Below are 24,598 nucleotides of genomic sequence, written 5' to 3'. Positions count from 1 at the left end.
TTATGATTTTTATTTTGAATTCTTTTTCAGGAAGACTGGTTAGGTCTATCTTCTTCTCAGGGGTTGTGATCTGTATCAAATTCTTTTGCCTTTTCATGGCGGTAGAGTTTGTTAGCAGAGCTGGCGCATGTGATGGCTGGGAGAACGTCCCTTACTGTTGATTTGTGGCCTTCCTCTCCTGGGAGAACAGCGACCTCTACCGGCTTCTGCTCAGCAGCTGTGCACAAACGGGGCTTCTGATTCTTGCCCGGATGCTATGGAGTTTAGCTCGACGGTTGCTGTGAGTGTGGCCTGCCTCAGGCTGCTACTCTGATATCGCTGAGCCGCGTTGGAGGAGAGACGGCCAGGAGGTTGTTTATCTCCGTGAGGGGCCTCCTAGCTGCCCTGCTGTCCAGGGGTTTAGGGTGCCCAGAGTTTCCTGGGATTCCCAGCAGCTGGGCTAAGTGTCCCGGGATGTTTCCGTCTAGCTGTTGTGTCCCTGTCCCTTTAAGACTTTCAAAAAGCACTCGCTTTTCTTTGTCCCAGGGACGCCAGCTGTGGGGACCCGCTCACAGGATTTACTGTTCCGTTTCCCTAGTATCCAGCACCCCACACACTGTGTCTGCACTCTGGTGCAGATGGCTAGGGCTGGCTATTTAGCAGTCCTGGGCTCCCTCTCTCTCCCCACTCCGACTCCTCTCCTCCTGCTGGGAGCTGGGGTGAGGGGCCCTCGGGTTCCGCCGGGCCGTGGCTAATATCTTACCCCCTTTGTGAGGCACTAGGTTCTCGCAGGTGTGGATGTAGTCTTGCTATGGTCCTGTGTCTTCTGGTCTCTCTTTTAGGAAGAGTTGAATTTGTTTTATTTTCAAAAATATATGTGATTTTGGTAGGAGATTTCCACTGCTCTACTCATGCCACCATCTTGGCTCCCCCTTCTTAATAGACTTTTTAGAGAAGTTTTAGATTCATAGAAAAATTGCACAGAGGCAGAGATCTCCCATTTTAAAGAATTTCCAGTGGTACCACAGATATTTGCAAAAAATATTCTCTTTTCCCTCTTTGTATTGCTTTGTACTTTTTCCAAACTTAATTGCTCTTGTGTGTGTGTATCTATTTCCCTTCTGTTTTTTTGGCTCAATTGATATATTTTTTCTTATGCCTATAGTAACAAGATCTGTTTACTATGGCTCTAGAATAATTCTTCAAGGCAGGTCATTTAAGCCCTCAAATACTATTAATCTTAACAGAATTATACTACCTATTCTGATACCCTTTAACATCTGTTTTGTTGCTATTTTATAAAATTCCTTTTTTCTATTCCTTGTGGCTCCTATTATATAACAATATAAATATATATGTCATCCCATTTAGCCTACAAAAATGCTGGAGATACATGTAAATCTAGTGTTTATTTCTTCATCACTTAACTACAGAATAGTTCATTTTGCAAATTAAGATGGACTTTCTACTTACCTTTCAAGAAGTCATTTTTAAATCTTTCTTAGCTTTTTTGAACTGCCTAAAACCTTTAGTCAGATGTTGAATAAAAATATAAGAAAGTAGGTTAGCAGAAATATGGCAGCGTGAGAGGAGAGCAGAGGCTTCCTCCTAAAACTGGATACAATTAGAAAATATAGTTGGTGCAACTAATCCTGAGAGAGCAACACGATAGAGGATGGTGCCAGACTGCATACACCTGGAGAAAAGAGCAGACCTCATGGAACAGGGTAACTTACCAAAGCTGTGGCTCATCAGGACCCAAGCCCTTCCCCCACCCCAGCTCACCGGTGGGAGGAAGAGAAACAGCATGGAGGGAGTGGAATGCCTGGGACTGCTGAATACCTAGCTCCAGAGATCTGCTCTGGGAGTACAAACCTACATTTCATGGTCCTTTCATGATAGTCTCATGACTACCAGATTGGAACGTTAATACAGGCAGAATTCCTGGAGAGACTGAGATTCCAGCCGCTTGTGGAAAGCAGGGATCCATATCTGGCTGCTCTGGGACAAAAGCTTATACTTGTGTACTCAGCCCACTGGTTAAGGCAATGGAGACAGGCACAGCAGCCAGAAAGTGGAGAACAGCTCTTTCCTCCACCCAGGCACCAATCCTGTTCCCCTGCGACCCCCGACATTGCCTCAGGGGCTGAGCAGCTCCAGAATAGAGCTTCTGGGCACTAGAGGGTGCCATATATAAATATGAAATGCCAAAGGAACCTGGTCCAGAGTAAAATTAATATAACTCTGGAGAAAGATTTAAATGACATGGACTTTATGACTCTTCTTGAAAGGGAGTTCAAAATAAAAATCATCAACATGCAAATGCAGGTACGGAAAGATATCCAAGAACTCAGGAATGAATTCAGGTTGGAAATCAAATCACTGAAGAGCATGATGAAGGGTATTAAAAGCAGGTTGGATACAGTGGAGTAGATGATAAATGAAATAGAAACTAGAGAATAGGAATACAAAGAAGCTGAGGCACAGAGAGAAAAAAGGATCTCAAAGAATGAAAGAATATTGAGAGAACTGTGTGACCAATCCAAATGGAACAATATTTGCATTATAGGGACACCAGAAGAAGAAGAGAAAGAGAAAGGGATAGAAAGTGTCTTTGAGGAGGTAGTTGCTGAAAAATTCCCCAGTCTGGGGAAGGACATAGTCTCTCAGGCCATGGAGTTCCACAGATCTCCGAACACAAGGGACCCAAGGAAGACAACACCAAGACATATAGTAATAAAATTGGCAAAGATCAAGGAAAAGGACAGACTATTAAAAGCAGCCAGAGAAAGAAATAAGATCACATACAAAGGAAAGCCCATCAGGCTAACATCAGACTTCTCAGCAGAAACATTACAGGCCAGAAGTGAGTGGCATGATGTATTTAATGCCATGAACCAGAAGGGCCTGGAACCAAGATTACTTTATCCAGCAAGATTATCATTTAAATTTGAAGGAGGGATTAAACAATTTCCACATAAGCAATAGCTGAGAGAATTTACCTCTCACAAACCATCTCTACAGTCTATTTTGGAGGGACTGATATAAATGGAAGTGTTCCTAAGGTTGAATAGCTGTCACCAGAGGAAATGAAAATCACAGTAAAGAAAGTAGAACAGCTAATTACTAAGCAAATGCAAAATTAAATCAACTATCCTGAAAATGAACCAAAGGATAGACACGGAATACAGAATATGATACCTAATACATAAAGAATGGAGGAGGAAGAAAAAGGAGGAGAAACAGAAAAGAACCTTTAGATTGTGTTTGTAACAGCATATTAAGTGAGTTAAGTTAGACTCTTAGATAGTAAGGAAAGTAACCTTGAACCTTTGGTAACCATGAATCTAAAGCCTGCAATGGCAATAAGTACATACCTATCAATAATCACCTAAATGTAAATGGACTAAATGTACCAATCAAAAAACATAGAGTCACTGAATGGATAATAAAAACAAGACCCATCTATAGGCTGCCTGCAAGAGACTCACTTTAAACCCAAAGAAATACACAGAGTAAAAGTGAAGGGATGGAAAAAGATATTTCATGCAACTAACAGAGAGAAAAAAGCAGGAGTTGTAATACTTGTAACAGGCAAAATAGACTTCAAAACACAGAAAGTAACAAGAGACAAAGATGAAAATTACATAATGATAAAAGGGTCAACCCAACAAGAAGATATAACCATTATAAATATCTATGCTCCCTAAAAAGGAGCATCCACATATGTGAAACAAATACTAGCAGAATTAAAAGGGGAAATAGAATGCAATGCATTCATTCTAGGAGACTTCAACACTCCACTCAGTCTGAAGGACAGATTAACCAGACAGAAGATAAGTAAGGAGACAGAGGCACTTAACAACACAATAGAACAGATGGACCTAACAGACATCTACAGAACTCTACACACAAAAGCAACAGAATACACATTCTTCTCAAATGAACATGGAAAATTATCAAGAATAGATCACATACTAGGCCACAAAAAGAGCTTCAGTAAATTCAAAAATATTCATATTGCACCAACCAGTTTCTCAGACCACAAAGCTATGAAACTAGAAATTAATTATGCAAAGAAAATGAAGAATCCCACAAACACATGGGGCTTCACAACATGCTCCTAAATAACCAATGGATCAATGACCAAGTAAAAACAGAGATAAAGCAATATGTGGAGACAGATGACAACAATAATTCAAAATTGCAAAATCTGTGGGATGCAGCTAAGGCTGTGCTAAAAGGAAAGTATACTGCAATACAGGCCTACCTCAAGAAAGAAGAACAATCCCATATAAGTAGTCTAAATTCACAATTAATGAAACTAGAAAAAGAACAACAAATGAGGCCCAAAGATAGCAGAAGGAGGGACATAATAAAGATTAGAGCAGAAATAAATAAAATTGAGAAGAATTAAACAATAGAAAGAATCAATGAAAGCAAGAGCTAGTTCTTCAAGAAAATAAAGAAAACAGATAAACCCCCCAATCCAGACTTATCAAGAAAAAAAGAGAGACAACACACATAAACAGAATCAGAAATGAGAAAGGAAAAATCACTATGGACAGCACAGAAATACAAAGAATTATTAGAGAATGCTATGAAAAATTATATGCTAACAAACTGGACAACCTAGAAGAAATGGAAAACTTTCTAGAAAAATACAACCTTCCAAGGCTGACCAAGGAAGAAACAGAAAATCTGCACAGACCAATTACCAGCAACGAAATTGAACTGGTAATCAAAAACCTACCTAAGAACAAAACTCCTGAACCAGATGGCTTCACCACTGAATTTATCAAACATTTAGTGAAGACCTAATACCCATTCTCCTTAAAGTTTTCCAAAAAATAGAAGAGGAGGGAATACTTCCAAACTAATTCTATGCAACCAGCATCAATCTAATACCAAAACCAGTCAAAGACACCACACACACAAAAAAAATTACAGACCAATATCCCTGATGAACATAGATGTAAAAATACTCAACAAAATATTAGCAAACTGAATTCAAAAAAACATCAAAAAGATCATCCATCTTGATCAAGTTGGATTTATGCAAGGGATGCAAGGATGGTACAACATTTGAAAATCCATCAACATCACCCACCACATCAACAAAAAGAAGGACAAAAACAACATAATCATCTCCATAGATGCTGAAAAAGCATTTGACAAAATTCAACATCCATTCATGATAAAAACTCTCAACAAAATGGGTATAGAGGGCAAGTACCTCAACATAATAAAGGCGATATATGACAAACCCACAGCCAACATCATACTTAACAGTGAGAAGCTGAAAGCTTTTCCTTTAAGATTGGAAACGACAACGATGCCCACTCTCCCCACTTCTTTTCAACATAGTACTAGATGTCCTATCCACGGCAATCAGAGAACACAAAGAAATAAAAGCATCCAGATTGGCAAGGAATAAGTTAAACTATCCCTGTTTGCAGATGACATGATATTGTACATAAAAAAAACTTAAAGAATTCACTCCAAAACTACTAGATCTAATATCTGAATTCAGTAAAGTTGCAGGATACAAAATTAATACACAGAAATCTGTGGCATTCCTATACACTAACAACGAACTAGAACAGAGAGAAATCAGGAAAACAATTCCATTCACAATTGCATCAAAAAGCATAAAATACCTAGGAATAAACCTAACCAAGGAAGTAAAAGACCTATACTCTGAAAACTACAAGACACTCATGAGAGAAATTAAAGAAGATACCAATAAATGAAAACATATCCCATGCTCATGGATAGGAAGAATTAATATTGTCAAAATGGCTATCCTGCCTAAAGCAATCTATAGATTCAATGCAATTCCTTTCAAAATACCAACAGCATTCTTCAATGAATTAGAGAAAATCATCCTAAAATTCATATGGAACCACAAAAGATCTCGAATAGCCAAAGCAATCCTGAGAAGGAAGAATAAAGCACAGGGAAATATGCTCCCCAACTTCAAGCTCTACTACAAAGCCACAGTAATCAAGACAATATGGTACTGGCACAAGAACAGACCCATAGACCAATGGAACAGACTAGAGAGCCCTAATATAAACCCAACCATACATGGTCAATTAATATATGATAAAGGAGCCGTGGACATACAATGGGGAAATGACATCCCTTCAACAGTTGTTGTTGGCAAAACTGAACACCTATATGCAAGAGAATGAAACTGGATTATTGTTTAACCCCATACACAAAAGTAAACTCAAAATGGATGAAAGACTTGAATGTAAGTCATGAAACCATAAAACTCTTAGAAGACAACATAGGCAAACATCTCCTGAATATGAGCATGAGCAACTTCTTCCTGAACCCATCTCCTCAAGAAAGGGAAACAAAAACAAAAATGAACTCATGGGACTACACCAAACTAAAAAGTTTTTGTACCACAAAGGATATCATCAACAAAACAAAAAGGCATCCTACACTATGGGAGAATATATTTGTAAATGATATATCCTACAAGGGGTTAACTTCTAAAATATATAAAGAACTTACACACATCAACACCCAAAAAGCAAATACCCGATTAACAAATGGGCAGAGGATATGAAGAGACAGTTCTCCAAAGAAGAAATTCAGATGGCCAACAGGCACATGAAAAGATGCTTCTCATCGCTTGTCATCAGGGAAATTCAAATTAAAACCACAATGAGATATCACCTCACACCAGTAAGGATGGCCAGCATGGAAAAGACTAAGAACAATAAATGTTGGCGAGGATGCGGAGAAAGGGGAACCCTCCTACACTGCTGGTGGGAATGTAAACTAACTCAACCATTGTGGAAAGCAACATGGAGGTTCTTAAAAAAAACTAAAAATAGAAATACCATTTGACCCCAGAATCCCACTTCTTGGAATATACCCAAGGAATACAATTTCTCAGATTCAAAAAGATATATGCACCTCTATGTTCATTGCAGTACTTGTTACAATAGCCAAGATATGGAAGCAACCTAAGTGTCCATCTGGAGGTCAATGGATAAAGATGTGGTACATATATACAATGGAATACTATTCAGCCATAAGAAAGAAACAAATCCTACCATTTGCAACACCATGGATAGAGCTGGAGGACATTATGCTCAGTGAAATATGCCAGTGGAGAAAGACAAATGCCAAATGATTTCCCTCATTTGTGGAGTATAACAATGAAGCAAAACTGAAGGATCAAAATGGCAGCAGTCTCAGAAACTCCGAGAATGAACTAGTGGTTACCAAAGGGGAGGGGTGTGGAAGGGTGGGTGGGGAGGGAGGGAGAGGGGACTGAGGGGTATTATATTTAGTACACATGTTGTAGAGGATCACGGGGAGAACAGAGTATCACAGAAAAGGGACATAGTGGATCTCTGGAAACTTGCTGCACTGATGGACAGTGACTGCATTGGGGTATGGGTGGGGACTTGATAATATGGGTAAATGTAGTAACCACATTGTTTTTTCATGTAAAACCTTCATAAGAGTGTATATTAATCATACCTTAATAAAAAAATATCAAAGAAAGTAGATATCCTTGCTCTATTCCAATACTAATAGAGACACTCAAGGTTCTTTTTAAGTTTAAGTGGCATTTCTTTTCATTTTACTTATTGATGTTCTTCTATTTTTAACTTATTTATACCTTTGTATTTAATGTGAGATGTCTGCAGAGTGACTATTTTTGTCTTCTTTATCATTTAGCTTTATACTTGATGAACTTTCATTAGTATGGTTGGAACATTCACATTTCTTGTAAATTTTGGTATAGTTTAAATTTGAGATCTTCCTGTTTGTTTTTTCTTTTCCCATCTGTTTTCTATTATCTTTTGTTGTCATTATTTCATAACTTCTATGGATTTTTAAATGTCATTACAAATTATCTCCTATTGGTTTATTAGCTACCTACTTTTGATCTACTGGGCATTTTTAGTGATGGCTTTATGGTTTTAAATAGACATCTTTAACATACTATCCTACCTTCAGATTAAATTGAGCTACTTATAATGTATAAATAGTGCAAAAGTACACTTCAATTTTTATTATTGTTCAGAAATTTTACTGGCACATATATTTCATAGAGCATTGCTATTTTTTATGTAGAAAGTACATTATCTTTTAAAGATAATTAAAACAAGATAAAAATCATCATTGTTTATATCTACACTCTACGCATGTATTTACTTTTTCTGAAAATTTTCTTTACTTTTTATCTGGTATAATTTCATTCTACCTTTAGGATTTTTACATTTCCTTTGGGCAGGCTCATGGGGAATAAATCTGGATTTTTTTTGCCTGAAAAATTCTTTATTTCCCCTTCATTTTTATAATACACCTTTTTTTCTGTGTTTAGAATCCTAGACTGACTTTCATAAAAGAAAATTAATATGGTCATTTTCATTTGTTGTCTGTCATGTATGGATTTCTGATAAGAAGTTATGATTTTACTTGATTTGTTCCTCTGTACACCTTGTGTCTTTTTCTCTAGTTGATTTTAAGACCTTATTTTTACCACTAGGTAAGCCTTATTATGTGTGTGTGTTAATGTTTATTGCAGTTGTGGCTCATTTTATTTCTTAGACTTAATGGCTGTATGGATTTAACCAAATTTTGATCTTTTAGCCATTATTCTTATAAATATTAAGTTACAACACTAATAGCATATATTTCAAACCACTTGATATTATTCTTTAGTTCACTGATGCTTTTTTCATTTTTCCTATGTTTTCTTTTTCTTTCTGAAACTCATTTTTGATAGTACGTACTGCTAGGATTACATGTTCAGTTAACTTTCTACTGTTTAATTTGTTGATAATCACATCTAGTATGTATTTTTCATTTCACATATTGTATTTTTCACCTCTGGTGATTACACTTAGGTCATTTTTATATTTGCTATTGCTTTTCTATGTGTCCTTCTACATTACTGAGCATACTTAGCATATTTATAATACCCAAATTAATACCCTTATTTTTGAAGTCCATTAACTGTGTCAGTTCTGTGTCAGATTAATGTTGTTATTTGGATGCCAGGTGTGAATTTAATTCTTGGGTTCAGAATTTTATTACTATAATGAGTGGTCCTGGACTCTTTGTTTGGGTGGGGACATGTACTTAGCTTACTTAGAGACAGTTTGGTCCTTTTGAGATTCACTTGTAACTCTTAAAATGAGACCAGACCAGCCTTTACCTAAGGCTAATTTGACCCTGTTAATAAGGTGAAAACATTCTGAGATCCTCTCTCATGGCCTGTGTATAATGAGGTCTTTCCAGTCCAACTGATAAGAACATATACTATTCTCATCTCCACATGAGCTACAGAAAATTATTAAGCTTACTGTCTCTCAGTGCTTCTTATAATTTATTTCTATACATGCACATACCAGCATTCACCCAGAGATTCAAGGAGACTCTCTTGAATATCTCCAAAGTTTTCTCTGTGCAGCTCTTTTTGTCTGTTATTATGTCCTGCAAATTCTAGTTACCTCTACACCCTCAAAATCTGATCTTTGTCTCTTCAAATCAGGAAGAATGCTGGCCGCTCTTTGAATTCTCTCTTCCTTGTTTGAGTCCTGGAAAGTGTGACTAGAAAGTAAGTAGGGGAAATTACAGTATTCTTTTTACCCTTGTGCCAGGTATCATGATCTTGTGCTGCTGTTTTCCAATATGTGATAATATCCCTCATGTTGGTGTTAAGATTTCTAATTGTATGTGGTCATGGTGGAGTGGGACATAAGTACTACAGTGGTGACTGTTCCATAGACAGGAGGAGTAGTTTGTATATCTTTACATATATTGAACTATATAATCCTCACAGGTCTAATAAGGAAGTTGTATCTGATTATCCTATTGTCTATTTGGTTAAACTGGGAACTAAATTTTCCAGAATCCAATTTCCTGTCTATTTCTGGGCTGTATGAACCCAATCAAGAACCTCCACAAGGTATGGGATGATGAAGTGTAGAATTGGCCATCACTCAGCAAATGTTACTTTGGTTAGGTATGTATAAAAATGGAAACAATTAGTAATTTCCTTAACATTAAAAAGCTAAAACAGAGCTTGTATTTAAATCCAGAAAGTCTGTTTCCAAAATCCATGATTTTATCACCCTTGCCATATTGCCTCTTTAAAGCTCTGCATGCCCCAGAGATAATAAAATAACTTTCATTTTTTAACACATTTTTATGACTGTATTGGTTGAAATATTTGAGGATAGTTTATTTGGTAGAACTGTTTGCTAACTAGCACTTTCACATAATGACTAAAAGCATTGTAACTAAATTCAAGAACAGATTTGTTTTTGTGTTTATGTCAAAGGGTGATACATACAAGAAGAAGCATTTTTGTGAACAAAAATATTAGGGAACTGAGTATATGAGAAAAGTATCTGAATAATGAGCAATAATAAATGTAGATAAATTTTTAAAATTCAAATGCAAATTTACATTACTTTGATTTTCTTACATTTATTTTTCTGTCACAAATATGCCATAATTTCTTTTCCTCATAAGAATTTATTTTTAAATATCCACACTTATTATGTATCCTCTGTGGAACAGCAGAGACTCTAATTAATAAATAATGACCTAAAATGCCTGGAAATAAATAATATTTCAATGAATGCTTACTTTTTAGTGAAACAAATTAAAATTAATAATTTATGCTTATATTTGTGCATTTCCTAAAATATATGGTTAAAGTATCCTTTACTAACAGAACATTCCTGAATTCAGAATGATTTCTAAAAAGGAGAAAATATTTTACTTATTGTTTTATTTATTTATTCAAGACATGTGATCCCTTCCATGCTCTAGGCATATAATTTTAAAAATAATGCTTTCATTAGTGTTGATTGTTATTAAATGCCAGATTATATATTAAATATAATTCAAATCATTTGGTAGTTAATTGTATGAATAATGTTTACATAGCTCCAATTGAAATTAAAAATATTATCATAATATTAGTTCAAAATATGTCATCAATTGTCAATTAGATTATCAGTGGAGTTACAGTTCAAATAATAGAATACAGATAAAAAGTACCGTAGCACTTCACTTTTGTTTGGGGGAAAAAACACCATTTCAATGTTCAAATAAATAAACTTAATTTTTGCAAAGACTATACAGTTGTTTAGTATCCATATTTGATTTAAAGTTAGCAATGATTTAGGAATTTTAAAAAGTGTTTAAATAATACACAGAACAAATACTATAAAGACACTCACTGTGACTCAGTGGAATGTTAGAATACCTGGTACCATTCCTGGATCTATAAATCGCTTTGTAAATGATTCTGAAGCACTGCTTCCTCACCTATAAGATATAAAGGAAGATAATGGAGCAATCTCTTCCAGCTACACAATTATATGATTTTAGACCTAAGTAGTTGAAATTTTGAAATATTCCCAATATATTTCATTGCCTAGTCCATCATGTTTTTACTCTGAAAAATTCTATCCCTGAGGTATGGCATGAGGGTGAATCTCACTGTCCCACAGAAATATAGATGTTGCCATAAGTAAAATGACATCCCATAAAATATAACTTTTGGGATACACCCTTTAAAAAACTCACAACCAAATTAACAACTTGAAAGGGCTCTGATCACATTATTAAGGATATTTACTAACTAAATCTAAAGAAAATTGATTTTGTTTTGCTAAGAACAGGGAGACCATACAGGTTGATAACAAATGTCCAGAGGAGGCTCATAGCTCATATATGCTCTGTTATGTTCACACCTTTAATCCAAGACCCTCATCAATGCTGCTGCTCTAAAAGGTTCCAAGGGAATAGTTTTGGGGTCTTTACCAATTCATCCTGGCTGAGGAGCAAATTATTTAAGAGCACCACTGAAACAGGGGACTGTGTCTGAAGGATGCCTCCCTTTGAACGTTATACAAGGTAGGTCATAGATTGCCAACTTGTTAATGTTAATAACACCTGAAAATACAGATGTGCAGGAGCATGTACAGCTGCAGTGCTCCTGAAAGAATCTGTGACTCATTGTAAATGAGCAAATTTAGACATAGCAGGTGTGATGACCACCAGAGATGAGGTTCTGTAGCTGCAGAAAGCCGTGGCTGGGAGGACCAAGGGGACCCTCACAGAGTTCTTGCTTCAGTTCAGTCAAGACAATGCTTAGCTTAGATACTTCAAGACTCCTTCATTCTGTCTTAAATGGGCAGTTAAGTTTCAAAATATCTTTGTATGAATAGATGACCATCTTTCAAAGGAAAGGGGGATGATATTCAAGAATATAGAACAAAAGAATATTTGATTGCCTTGATTTGAATTTTCATTTTAGGTAGAGTTGTATGAAGGTAAAGCTAATATCTTGCTTGGCAAAATTTTTAAGATATTCCATAAATGGTGACTGAATTTTTGGAAAACCACCTAAACACTTTTCAGAGTATATGTTTTTAACTGAGGAACAAACTTGTATTTCAGATTGTGATGATAGGAACAGACTACAAGTTACTAGGCAATTGTCAGAAACCATAAATCTATCTTTTTTGTGCAAATAAAAAGTACATAAAAGATTTTTCTTGGAAGATCATTATATAGTTTAAATTCCTTCCCCAAAGGTAAATATCTTGTAATGACAAATTCCAGCCATACTCAAAGTTCTAAACATACTTTGGTGATATAAAAACAATGTCTGATTTTTATGTGTGATTCTTGGTAGTTATAGTAGTCATTACACATAATATAGACTAGATGGCTGAACAACGGAAACTAATTTTTTCACAGTTCTGGGTCTCAAAGTCCAAGAATAAGTTACTAGCAGAGTCAGTTTCTGGTGAGGCATCTCTTCCTGGCTTGCACAGGGCAGTATTCTTACTGTGTCTTTCAGTGACAGAGAAAAAGGGAGAGAGCAAGCTCTCTGGGATCTCCTCTCACCTGATCCCATCATGAGTGTCCCTCTTCATGACCTCATCTAAATCTAAGCAGCTCCCAAAAGTTCCATCTCTAAAAACATCAGATTTTGGGTTAAATCTTTAATATGTGGGTAGGGGGGGGCACACTATTCAATTCATAGTAATAGGGGTCCTGTCATTTCATGTTCAAATTGATATACTCTCAATTTTATTTTTGCTTCAGAGAATCTTTCTTCATTCCCTGGGGAAATACATCAGTAGTATAAATGGAGTGTGTTGCTACCAACTGGGGAGGTGGGTGTTACAAGGAGAACAAATTTTCCGTGTATTATATGTTACTACCTGGCAGCCACTTCCCTACCCTTTCAATCTGCTAATGATATTTTGGTGATATTATATAAATCATTATATTATTATATAAATGATACATGTAAGCTGCTATATTTTTGATTTTTGTTATTCTGTTTGAGTCAGTTCTATGATTCCTGTAAGTTTCCTCAGTAATAAAAATTTCATGCATTAAAAAGGAGTATTAAAGTAAAACATATTAATAAAAAGAGTTTATATTCATTTCAGCAAATTAGTTCTATTTTCCAACCTATCTTTCTCAAAGACAGGAGTTTTAAAAGTGCATGCTCAGTTGAAAGAAGGAATTATTTCTTCAGTTATAAATATAATGAATATTACATAATTTATGAGTAGGTATTGACTTTTTAAAATGAACATCAAAACTTATTGACCACATTGTATATCTTTATCTAGGCAACTTGAGAAATAATTAATCCTGATATTCTTAGAAAATTTAAATCAATAAGTGCATCATTACATAGGCTAGGAACTATAAACAAAATGTAAGAAACATTAATACTATCATTTTTTAAATTGCTTTAATGTTTTAATGATTTACTCTTAAGAATGTGATTCTAAAGAGTACCATTACAAAGTTATTGAGCTAACTAAAGTATGTGTTATGTAACATCCCCAGATCACAAGAATGTGAAGTATTAGGCAACTGGACAAATGAAAGCCTAATAGATTACTCTGCATTTGGACTCCTTTTAATTTAATCAAAAATAAACCTGAATAACAAAGTATGACTGTCATGTACCTATAATTTTCATACCCATTTGAACTTGGATTTTAAATAAGAGTCTATTCATTATATTGTCAACAAATTTTTATGCAATATAACTACTTCATATAATGGTGTGAGTTGACCTGAATTCTGATACTTATCATTCTTTTGTAACCTTGAGCATTTCAACTTAATAAATAAATTATTGAGTTTAGCCATCAAAGTATTGAGTCAAATATTGCAGGTGTAGAAACAAAGGGAAATACTGTCCATACACTCAACCAGCTGACAATCCCTTTTGGATATACATGAAAGTTAGCAAAGTATAAAAGTTATCATAACATAACATAGATTGTGAAGCCTTTGAAGAGATTCTTTTAAATTAGGAAACTAAAAAGAAGTAAATGTTATAGTAGTGAGATAGCATTCAATGTGGGCTTTCAAATTTGTATATAATTCCAAAAGATGAATTGGAGAACCAGGTGAAAATGTACCTCAATCAGAGAGAAAAGCACAGGATGTGGGGCAAATGTGTAAAAATAAAAATCATGTTCAAAAAGAACAAGCCATAAAGTGTTATTCTAGAGTGAAAAAATATACAGGAATAATAATAATATATAAAATCAGAAAAGTAGTTTAGAATCAGATTGTAGACTAATTTAATTAACTCAACAAATAATTTATTTTGGATCACAGTTTCAGAGCCATTACACTAAGAATCCATATTTCATGTGACAAGAAACACCAGGTCTTGGAAGGATACAGTATAGGAGGAAAATAGAAATGAATGGCATATTTACTTGAATGTATCTCCAACTACAATTATGTGTTCTCAGGAAGCTAGGACAGAGAGACCCACAGTGCTAGGGAATCTATGATATGAATATGACCTCATCATATCAATCAAGCAAAATTCTCTGAAGGTAAAAAAAAATGTGAGTTCAGAAGGACAGAGGTGAGAGGAGGATGAGAAAGTGCATGTGAGAATGCACATACAAATGGAGTGTCAGTGTAAATGAATCACAGACAAGTGGCATCCTGTTGCAGGAGCTAGGAAAAGTAGGTCAGTCCCAGATGTTGAAGGGTCTTCTATTTTGTTTTTTATCCTACAAGTAATGGGGAACTATTTAAGTGAATAATAAGAGGAATTTACTTTATTATCAAAACTTCATTTTAAAAATAAAACATACTGTTGAGTGAAGAAGAGTTGGAAGGGGCAAGAGATTTGGAGGGAAGGAAATGAAAATGTCACTACAGTGGGAAACTTGAGAGCTAGTGATCATTACAAATAAGTGGTTTGGAGATGGAGATATATGTCCTAAATTAAGAAATATGTAGGATTTAAAGTGAAAAGTACGTAGTAGAGAATTAGAAATTAGAGAGACAGAGTCACCCAAAGTTAGTTATTTTTGTCAGTGGATTGTAACATTTGATGAATGGTGGTTATATTCACTGTGATATAGAATCCAAACAAGACTGGGAAATGAAATTCTTCCAAGGGGGAAGACTATAAACCCAGCTTAAGGGACCTATGAGTTTCATTTGAAGTAGACATCCAAGCAAAGGTGCAGATTTGTAACTTCAAAGAGTGAGTCTAGAATGGATATGGAAGTTTGTGAATGATCTTTATATAGGTAATTATTGGTGTTACAGCAGTTAAGGGGTATTGCTAGGGGAAGCAAATAGTAAAAATATACCCCAAAATACTAACCAAATAGAATAGGATAAGACTGAAAGGAGATTGGGAAAGAAGTGTTAAGAGAAATGTAAGAGTGTGATGTCATGGAATTGTTTTAAGAAAGACTCAACAAAGGCAGTAAATGTTCACAGGCCAAGTAAAGGGGTATTGACCATGAGATTTCCAGATAGAGAAATCAATGAGGATGTTAGAAATGCTATGTCAGAGAAGTTGTGTGGGTTAAAGAGGGGCAGGTGAGGAAACGGAGCAAGTGTTTCCAGGTAAGTATTTCAAGGATTGATCTGTATAGGGGATGATGGAGTTCTAACTGGAGAAGCATATAACAAAAATGGAGGACTTTTAAATATTGGACTATTGAGTATCTTCAATGGAAAATGGAGCTGAAAAGAAATTATATTCCATTTGGTACCTGTCATTACCCAGTAATTTTTCCCAATAACAAATGACAAAATAGGAAATTTCATTTTGAAAATTAATACAGCCAAGGTAAAAAATGATGACTTGGAACTAAAGTCCACCTTGAAAGAGAGAAGAAAAACTGCAAATGCTGATGCAATCATGGGTATATGTGGACTTCTGAATATGATGTGCATTGATGGCAGAGAGATGGAATAGAAAAATAAGGGAACTTATGTGATAGTCTTGAAAAGATAGAATCTGTTGCAACATGTAAATGGTTTTTAACTGCAAATTGGAGAGCCTTATGGTAAATATAGGCAAACACCAGCAACATAATCTTTGGTAGCTGATTCTGTAGATAATGAAGCAAATGATAGGGAGGCTGAGGTATTTCCTCATGGATATGTTAAGTGACTGCATTTAGAACTTCATCTTCACGCCCACTCCAGCAAACCTGTTCTTGAAGTTCATCAGTGATCTCCACATTGCTAAGTCCAATTGATCAATTTCCTTATTTCATTTTGCTTGACCTGTTTGTAGTGTAAGAGAGCTGTGCATAGACTTATGAAGGAGAGAGCAAGTGCTGCAGATGATAGAGAAGAGAGTTCCAGGAGGGAGGAGAGATTAGCATGTGATTGGATTCTAAGGTATAAGTGCGCGTAGTTTGTTCCAGAAAGAACATGGACAACTGCATGTCTAATGAAGAGCAATAATGAGAGAAGGAAGAAAAGGATTTGTGGCAGTAGCAACAGGGAGAACTGGCCAGATAGAGAATATATTCTGAAGGAAGTGCCAACAATATATGCTGATGGAATGGATGTCTTATGTGACTAATGACTTCAAGATCACGGCCTGAACCACAAGAAGGGTGGGATACTTACTAATTCAAGAGAGGTAAGTACTAGTTTAAGATTAGCAGAATCTTACTGGGGTCTCCAAACAGGAGATGGGTTTGGGTCAACTTAATTTTGAGAAACATATATGTTATGCAATTAAAGAAATCAAACAGTGTTAAAGATATATTATTAGTGGAGCCAACATGGCGGAGTGAGTAGGACAGTGGGAATCTCCTCCCAAAAACATATACACTTTTGAAAATACAACAAACACAACTAGCCCTAAAAGAGAGACCAGAAGACGCAGGACAGTGGCCAGACTGCAGCTACACCAGCGAGAACCCAGCGACTGGTGAAAGGGGTAAGATACAAGCCCCGGCCCGGCGGGACCCGAGCGCCCCTCCCCCCAGCTCCCGGCGGGAGAACAAAAGGCAGAGCGGGAGGGAGACGGAGCCCAGGACTGCCGAACACCCAGCCCCAGCCATCCGGGCCAGAGCGCAGACACAGTACGTGCCCAGGGGGCCCTGGATACTGGGGGAACAGGGAGTAAGACCTCTGAGCGGGTGCTGAAGCTGATGCCCCTGTGACAAAGAAAAGCGGGGGCTTTTTGAAAGTCTTAAAGGGACAGGGACTTAACAGCTTGACGGGAACAACCCAGGTCACAGTACAGCAGCTGGAAATTACAGGGAAAACCGGGTGCACTAACCCCCTGGGCAACAGCTCTGAGACCCCTCACGGAGGCAAACAGTCAAGCAGCCCCCCCATCCATTACCCCACTGGGCGCTGCGAAAGCAGAGAAGCAGCCTGAGACAAATTCCGCCCACAGAAAGGGAAATTTCTCCCTTCCCGCCAGGCAAGACACAAAAACCCACTCTACACGCAATTACCCAACACAAGCCACTAGGGGTCGCAGTTGTCCCAGTAAAGAAAGGCCAGTAGCAAGTGAAAATTTTGGCCCTCCCAGCTGACAGTCAATAGCACCTGTCAACATGAAAAGGCAAAAAAATAGGATCCAGACAAGACTAACAAAGACAGCTTCGGCATCTGCTACATCTTCCCCTGAGAAGGAATCTGGGGAGATAGATTTAGCCAGTCTTCCTGAAAAAGAATTCAAAACAAAAGTCATAACCATGCTGATGGACTTGCAGAGAAATATGCAAGAACTAAGGAAGGAGAATTCAGAAATAAAACAAGCTCTGGAAGGACTTCAAAACAGAATGGATGAGATGCAAGAGACCATTAATGGACTAGAAAACAGAGAACAGGAATGCAGAGAAGCTGATGCAGAGAGAGATAAAAGGATGTCCAGGAATGAAAGAATTTTAAGAGAGCTGAGTGACCAATCGAAAAGGAACAATATAAGAATTATAGGTATTCCAGAAGAAGTAGAGAGAGAAAAGGGGATAGAAAATGTCTTTGAAGAAATAATTGCTGAAAATTTCCCCAAACTAGGGGAAGAAATGGCCTCTCAGACCACAGAGGTACACAGAACTCCCATGACAAGGGATCCAAGGACGGCAACACCAAGACACATAATAATTAAAATGGCAAAGATCAAAGACAAGGACAAAGTATTACAGGCAGCCAGAGAGAGAAAAAAGGTTACCTACAAAGGAAAACCCATCAGGCTATCATCAGACTTCTCAATAGAAACCCTAAAGGCCAGAAGAGAATGGCATGATATACTTAATGCAATGAAACAGAAGGGCCTCGAACCAAGACTACTGTATCCAGCACGAATATCATTTAAATATGAAGGAGGGATTAAACAATTCCCAGAGAAGCAAAAGTTGAGGGAATTTGCCTCCCACAAAACACCTCTACAGGGTATCTTACAGGGACTGCTCTAGATGGGGAGCATTCCTAGAAAGAGCACAGAACAAAACAACCAACATATAAAGAATGGAGGAGGAGGAATAAGAAGTGAGAGAAATAATCATCAGACTGTGCTTATAATAGCTCAAAAACAAGTTAAGTTAGACAGTAAGGTAGTAATAAAGCTAACCTGGAACCTTTGGTAACCACAAGTCTAAAGACTGCAAAGGCAATAAGTACATATCTTTCAATAATCACCTAAATGTAAATGGACTGAATGCACCAATCAAAAGATACAGAGTAAGGAGCCATGGACATACAATGGCGAAATGACAGTCTCTTCAACAGATGGTGCTGGCAAAACTGGACAGCTACATGTAGGAGAATGAAACTGGACCATTGTCTAACCCCATATACAAAAGTAAACTCAAAATGGATCAAAGACATGAATGTAAGTCATGAAACCATTAAACTCTTGGAAGAAAACATAGGCAAAAACCTCTTAGACATAAACATGAGTGACCTCTTCTTGAACATATCTCACCGGGGAAGGAAAACAACAGCAAAAATGAACAAGTGGGACTATATTAAGCTGAAAAGCTTCTGTACAGCAAAAGACACAATCAATAGAACAAAAAGGAACCCTACAGTATGGGAGAATATCTTTGAAAATGACACATCCGATAAAGGCTTGACATCCAGAATATATAAAGAGCTCACATGCCTCAACAAACAAAAAACAAATAACCCAATTAAAAAATGGGCAAAGGAACTGAACAGACGGTTCTCCAAAAAAGAAATACAGATGACCAACAGACACAGGAAAAGATGCTCCACATCGCTAATTATCAGAGAAATGCAAATTAAAACTACAACGAGGTATCACCTCACACCTGTAAGAACGGCTGCCATCCAAAAGGCAAACAACAACAAATGTTGGCGAGGCTGTGGAGAAAGGGGAACCCTCCTACACTGCTGGTGGGAATGTAAACTTGTTCAACCATTGTGGAAAGCAGTATGGAGGTACATCAAAATGCTCAAAACAGACCTACCATTTGACCCAGGAATTGCACTTCTAGGAATTTACCCTAAGAATGCAGCAATCAAGTATGAGAAAGACCAATGTACCGCTATGTTTATCGCAGCACTATTTACAATAGCCAAGAATTGGAAGCAACCTAAAAGTCCATCGATAGATGAATGGATAAAGAAGAAGTGGTACATATACACAATGGAATACTACTCAGCCATAAGAAAAGGGCAAATCCAACCATTTGCAGCAACATGGATGGAGCTGGAGGGTATTATGCTCAGTGAAACAAGCCAAGCAGAGAAAGAGAAATACCAAATGATTTCACTCATCTATGGAATATAAGAACAAAGGAAAAACTGAAGGAACAAAACAGCAACAGATCACAGAACTCAAGAATGGACTAACAGGTACCAAAGGGAAAGGGACTGGGCAGGATGGGTGGGTAGGGAGGGATAAGGGGGTCAGAAAAAGAGAGGTATTAAGATCAGCATCCATAGCGGGGTGGGAGAAAGGGGAGGGCAGTACAACACAGAGAAGACAAGTAGTGATTCTACAACAGTTTGCTATGCTGATGGACAGTGACTGTAAAGGAGTATATAGGGGGGACCTGGTATAGGGGAGAGCCTAGTAAACAAAGTATTCGTCATGTAAGTGTAGATTAATGATTAAAAAAAAAAAAAAAAGCAGTTCCTATGTGGTGACCTCTAATGAGTTCTACCCAATGATATATAGGACATATAAAAGTGTAGGCAAAGGGTCTGTTTGTGTTTATACAGAGGATCAAAGCCTAATTTGGCTATCCCAAAAATGAACTAAGATACGATATGAAAAAGAACTTCCAACATCAGCACTCTCGGGAAGACTCATGACAGAAGATGATCAGCAAAAAAAAAAAACTCCAACAAAGATCCACGCACTGTCACAGGTGTAGATGCACTCATCCCACCAGTTCCTGGACTTGCCATGGGAATGATGAAGGAGATATCTAAGCTGGCCTGTGCATACAGTAAAACAAATATTTGGACTGGATCTATACTGTTGGAACTCAACCAAGAATTAGGAGAAGTACAAATTGTAGCACTCCAAAATCTTACAACCACAGACTATTTATCGTTAAAAGAACATATGGGATATGAACAGTCCTCAGGAATGGGTTGTTCTAGTTTATCTGAATTCTCTCAGACTGTTTAAGTTCAGTCGGACAATATCCACCATATCATAGATAAGTTTTCACAAATGCCTAAGGTGCCTAACTGGTTTTCTTGGTTTCACTGGAGATGACTGGTAATTACAGGTATGCTTTGGTTAGGTAACTATATTCCTATTAAGTTAATGTGTGTGCACAATTTAATTAGTAGTTTAAAACCTATACATGCTGAAGTTACTCTACAAGAAGATATGTCAAAGAAATAATCAATCTTCCCAGGTTTTCTTCTGCCTGCTACTTCTATAGCTTTTCTTCTTCCTACCTAATCACAACCTTTAAATAGAACTCGTGCCACATGTCGAATTTACCGAGTATCATAATTCTTCCAAGTGGTAAAGACACCTCAAGACAAATGCTGGGCATAGAAGCCACAGGGCATAATTATGCAAAGAAGTAAAAAGCTAACCTTTTCAAACAATAAGGCTTCTCTCTCACTTACCAACTTAACATTTCCCTGTATGGCCCCGGAAGATGACTGGTTAGCCAGAGACGGGTAAGATTCCTCAAGGGAGGAACAACCTAAGACAGGCACAGTCGCAGGGGGCCATCTGGTGAGAAAATGGGGAGCAGCAGAGGTGAGGCTTAGAACCTCCCCCCTCATGTTCTGAGAGAAATCTTCTGCATCCGTGGATGTTTTATTGCCCGTGTCTAGCTCGGATTAACACATAGTCTACAGGCACACACCTGATCATCTACATTTGCTCTCTTACAACAATAAACTGTTTTCTACCTTTATCTCGTATCTACCTACCACTTCAGCATTTTATTAAAAAAAATAATAATAGAGAAATGTGGTATCCACATATAAATCAAGTTTAAAAATCAAATGAATATTCATATTTGAACTGTGTATAGTTCATAATGCATGAACAAAATCAAAAGCTTCTGTGATGACTGCCCTTGCACTGCTCACCATGTAACTTATTCACTATGTAAGAATTTGTACTCCATGTAAGAATTTGTTCGTTATGCATCAGAAGATTGGAGACTGACGAAAATTAGGCTTGGGGTGGATTAATGATTGTGCATTGAGTATTGACCCCCGTATACAGAAATTTATTGTGGTTAACAACTATTTGATCAATAAATATGAGAGATGCCCTCACACACACACACACAAAATATATATATATATATATACATATATATATAAACACACTTCCAATTGTAAAATAAATAAGTAACCTGGATGTAATGTATAGCATAAGGAATATAGTCAAATATTGTAACAACTTGGTATGGTGATAGCTGGTACCTAGAATTATCATGTATATAAATGTTGAATCACTGTGTTGTACACCTGAAACTAATGTAATGTAATACTGTTGTCAATTACCTTCAATTAAAAAAAAAAAAAAAGATATATTATTAGAGTTTAGGACAGGGATAGAAAGGTATGACTTGCAACCCACAGGTATTATATCAAGCTGTTTAATGGAACCTATCATAAGGGAATGAGTAAAATGGAGACATCCAAGATTGGAGCCCTGGATTTTCCAAACTTTTGCTAAGAAATCAAAAAAAGACTTGATCCCTTTGAACAAAATTAAGAGAGTGCGGTGTCCTAAAAAACAGATGGAGAAGAGATTTTAGAAAGGGACTGATAACTTGCACCAAATGGTTAACAAAATTATCCCTGAACACCATTAAAGAAGATTTTTCCTCACTTCCACACTCCCACACTTTCTATAACTTCACCATGATTTGTTTTCCCCATGCAATGTACAATGTTTATTGTTTGTTTGTTTTCTTTAATACTTTGTTTACTTATCTGTCCCCTCTGGCTAGAGCAATATTGTCCAATGGAACTCTCTGTATGATGGAAATGCTCTATATCTGGGCTTACCAATTTGGTGGCTGCTATAACATGTGGAATTTGATAACACAAAATGTGGAAAAAGGGACTGAAAAAATGGATTTTAATTTTATTTAACTTACTTATTTTATATTTGTAATTCAAATAGCAACATATGGCCAGTGGCTATTGTCTTGGATAGTAAAGCTAAAATGTAAACAATTATGGCAGGAACTGCTCTCAATTTCATTTACGGTACAAATTATTTTGCATAGACCAGTGTCTAAAGCCCAGGAAGAGCACCATAAATCTATTCATAAATGAAAGAATGAAAGTGAGAGTTCAATACTTATTTGATAATGTGAAATCTGATCATGAGAGAGAGCTAATACCAATAAAACTGGAAGTTCATTAAAGAAAACTTCTTAAAATGTGAATTTAGAAAGAAAATGACAAACAAGTAAATAACTATATTTCAAAAGAGGCATTCCAAGGAGGAAGAGATTTGCAATGAAATATTCTAATGAGCTTGAGGAAATCGAAAAGTATGAAAACAAATTCCTTGAATTTGAAAAAAATAATAGTCCTAGTGACCATGGATCTAAAAGAATCAGTGTTTTGGTGAAAAAGTGTCAAGAAACTAACCCAGAGCTTTAAATGGTGTGGGGTTGAATTACAGAAGGTTGGGTAAATTGGGCAAATTGGCCCCTTAGCCATTTATTCGAGGCTAGCAGGAAAAAGTAGAGAAATGAAAAGGATGGAGAAATATTGCGTTTTCATTCATTTGTTTCCTGTCATCGTCACTGTTGGAGAGCAATTGAATACGCCTGAGACCCTTGGTGCAAAAATGAGAGGTGTTCAAAGCAGCAGTAAATAATTAATAGACGAGGTTCTTAGAGAATAGTTTTTGATTGGCTCAGATTACACAGATTTAATTTGGAGAAGATTCTCCCTCTTCTCCCCACCTCTTTCTTTGGAGAGGAGGAAAGAAAATATGCGGGATGGCAGAAAGGTTAAGGTTAAGCAGTCTTTTCATTCATGCTGAATCATAACAGAAGAGGGAGATGGCTTCATTTAAGCAGAGAATCATTCTGCTCTGGAAGACATAATAGGAAATAAGAGAATGTTATTGAGTAGCAATTCAGGTCCAGCTGAGCTCAGAAAACATGGAAAATTCATGTTTTGCTGAATATTGCTAATCATATTTTGCAGTTCTGGTGTTAGAAGGCAGAAAAAGGGAGGAACAGTAGGAGTGTTCACTACAATTTCATGTATAATGATAAAAAAAAAATGTGGCAAGATGGCAAGAATTAGAGGACCCATAGAGAGAAAGAAAGGGAAATGAGCTGCAAAGATGGAGCTAATCTAGAAGTGGTGGTACAGAGGATTATCACATGCCCGAAGGGCCCTCCCCAAGTGCTACACTGTGAAGCAGTATTATAGTTGCAACTACTCCTTTCCACTAAGAGATTCAAATGCATATTTAGCTATTGTACCTGCAGTGTAGAAAAAAAAGAATATCTAGAATAACACTATTATAAATACTAAATTTGTTTATACATTTTTCACACAGGGATATTGAGAAAGTGCCTTGTTCAGAGAATGAATTCCCTCCCTTAGTCTATGAATGTGATTTTATTTCTTAGTGTTTTCACATTATAGAATGTTAAATTTCACCCCTAAATCCCAGACTCTATACTGTGCACATTTGAAAACGTCTTCCTGGTGTTTAAACTTCTACTTTTCTGAGCCTGGACAAGCTTTCTGCTTCTGGGATCCCTTCAGCATCTGAGGATTGTTCTGGCTGCTTATGGGTCTGTAACTTTAAAAATTCATTCAGGCTGTCTGTCATTGCACTAAGATTAACTAG

The 24,598-nt window shown here is 36.7% G+C and overlaps 1 pseudogene; it reads right to left on the bottom strand.

Moving 5' to 3' along the window:
* The window catches only part of LOC130682661 (UBX domain-containing protein 2A-like), a 167,133-nt pseudogene that overhangs the window by 16,105 nt on the left and 126,430 nt on the right, over nt 1–24,598 (bottom strand).

This window comes from Manis pentadactyla, chromosome 2, assembly GCF_030020395.1.
Source record: "Manis pentadactyla isolate mManPen7 chromosome 2, mManPen7.hap1, whole genome shotgun sequence".
Taxonomy (NCBI): domain Eukaryota; kingdom Metazoa; phylum Chordata; class Mammalia; order Pholidota; family Manidae; genus Manis; species Manis pentadactyla.
Note: the sequence above shows the minus strand (reverse complement) of the source record. Positions and strands in the feature narration are given on the sequence as shown.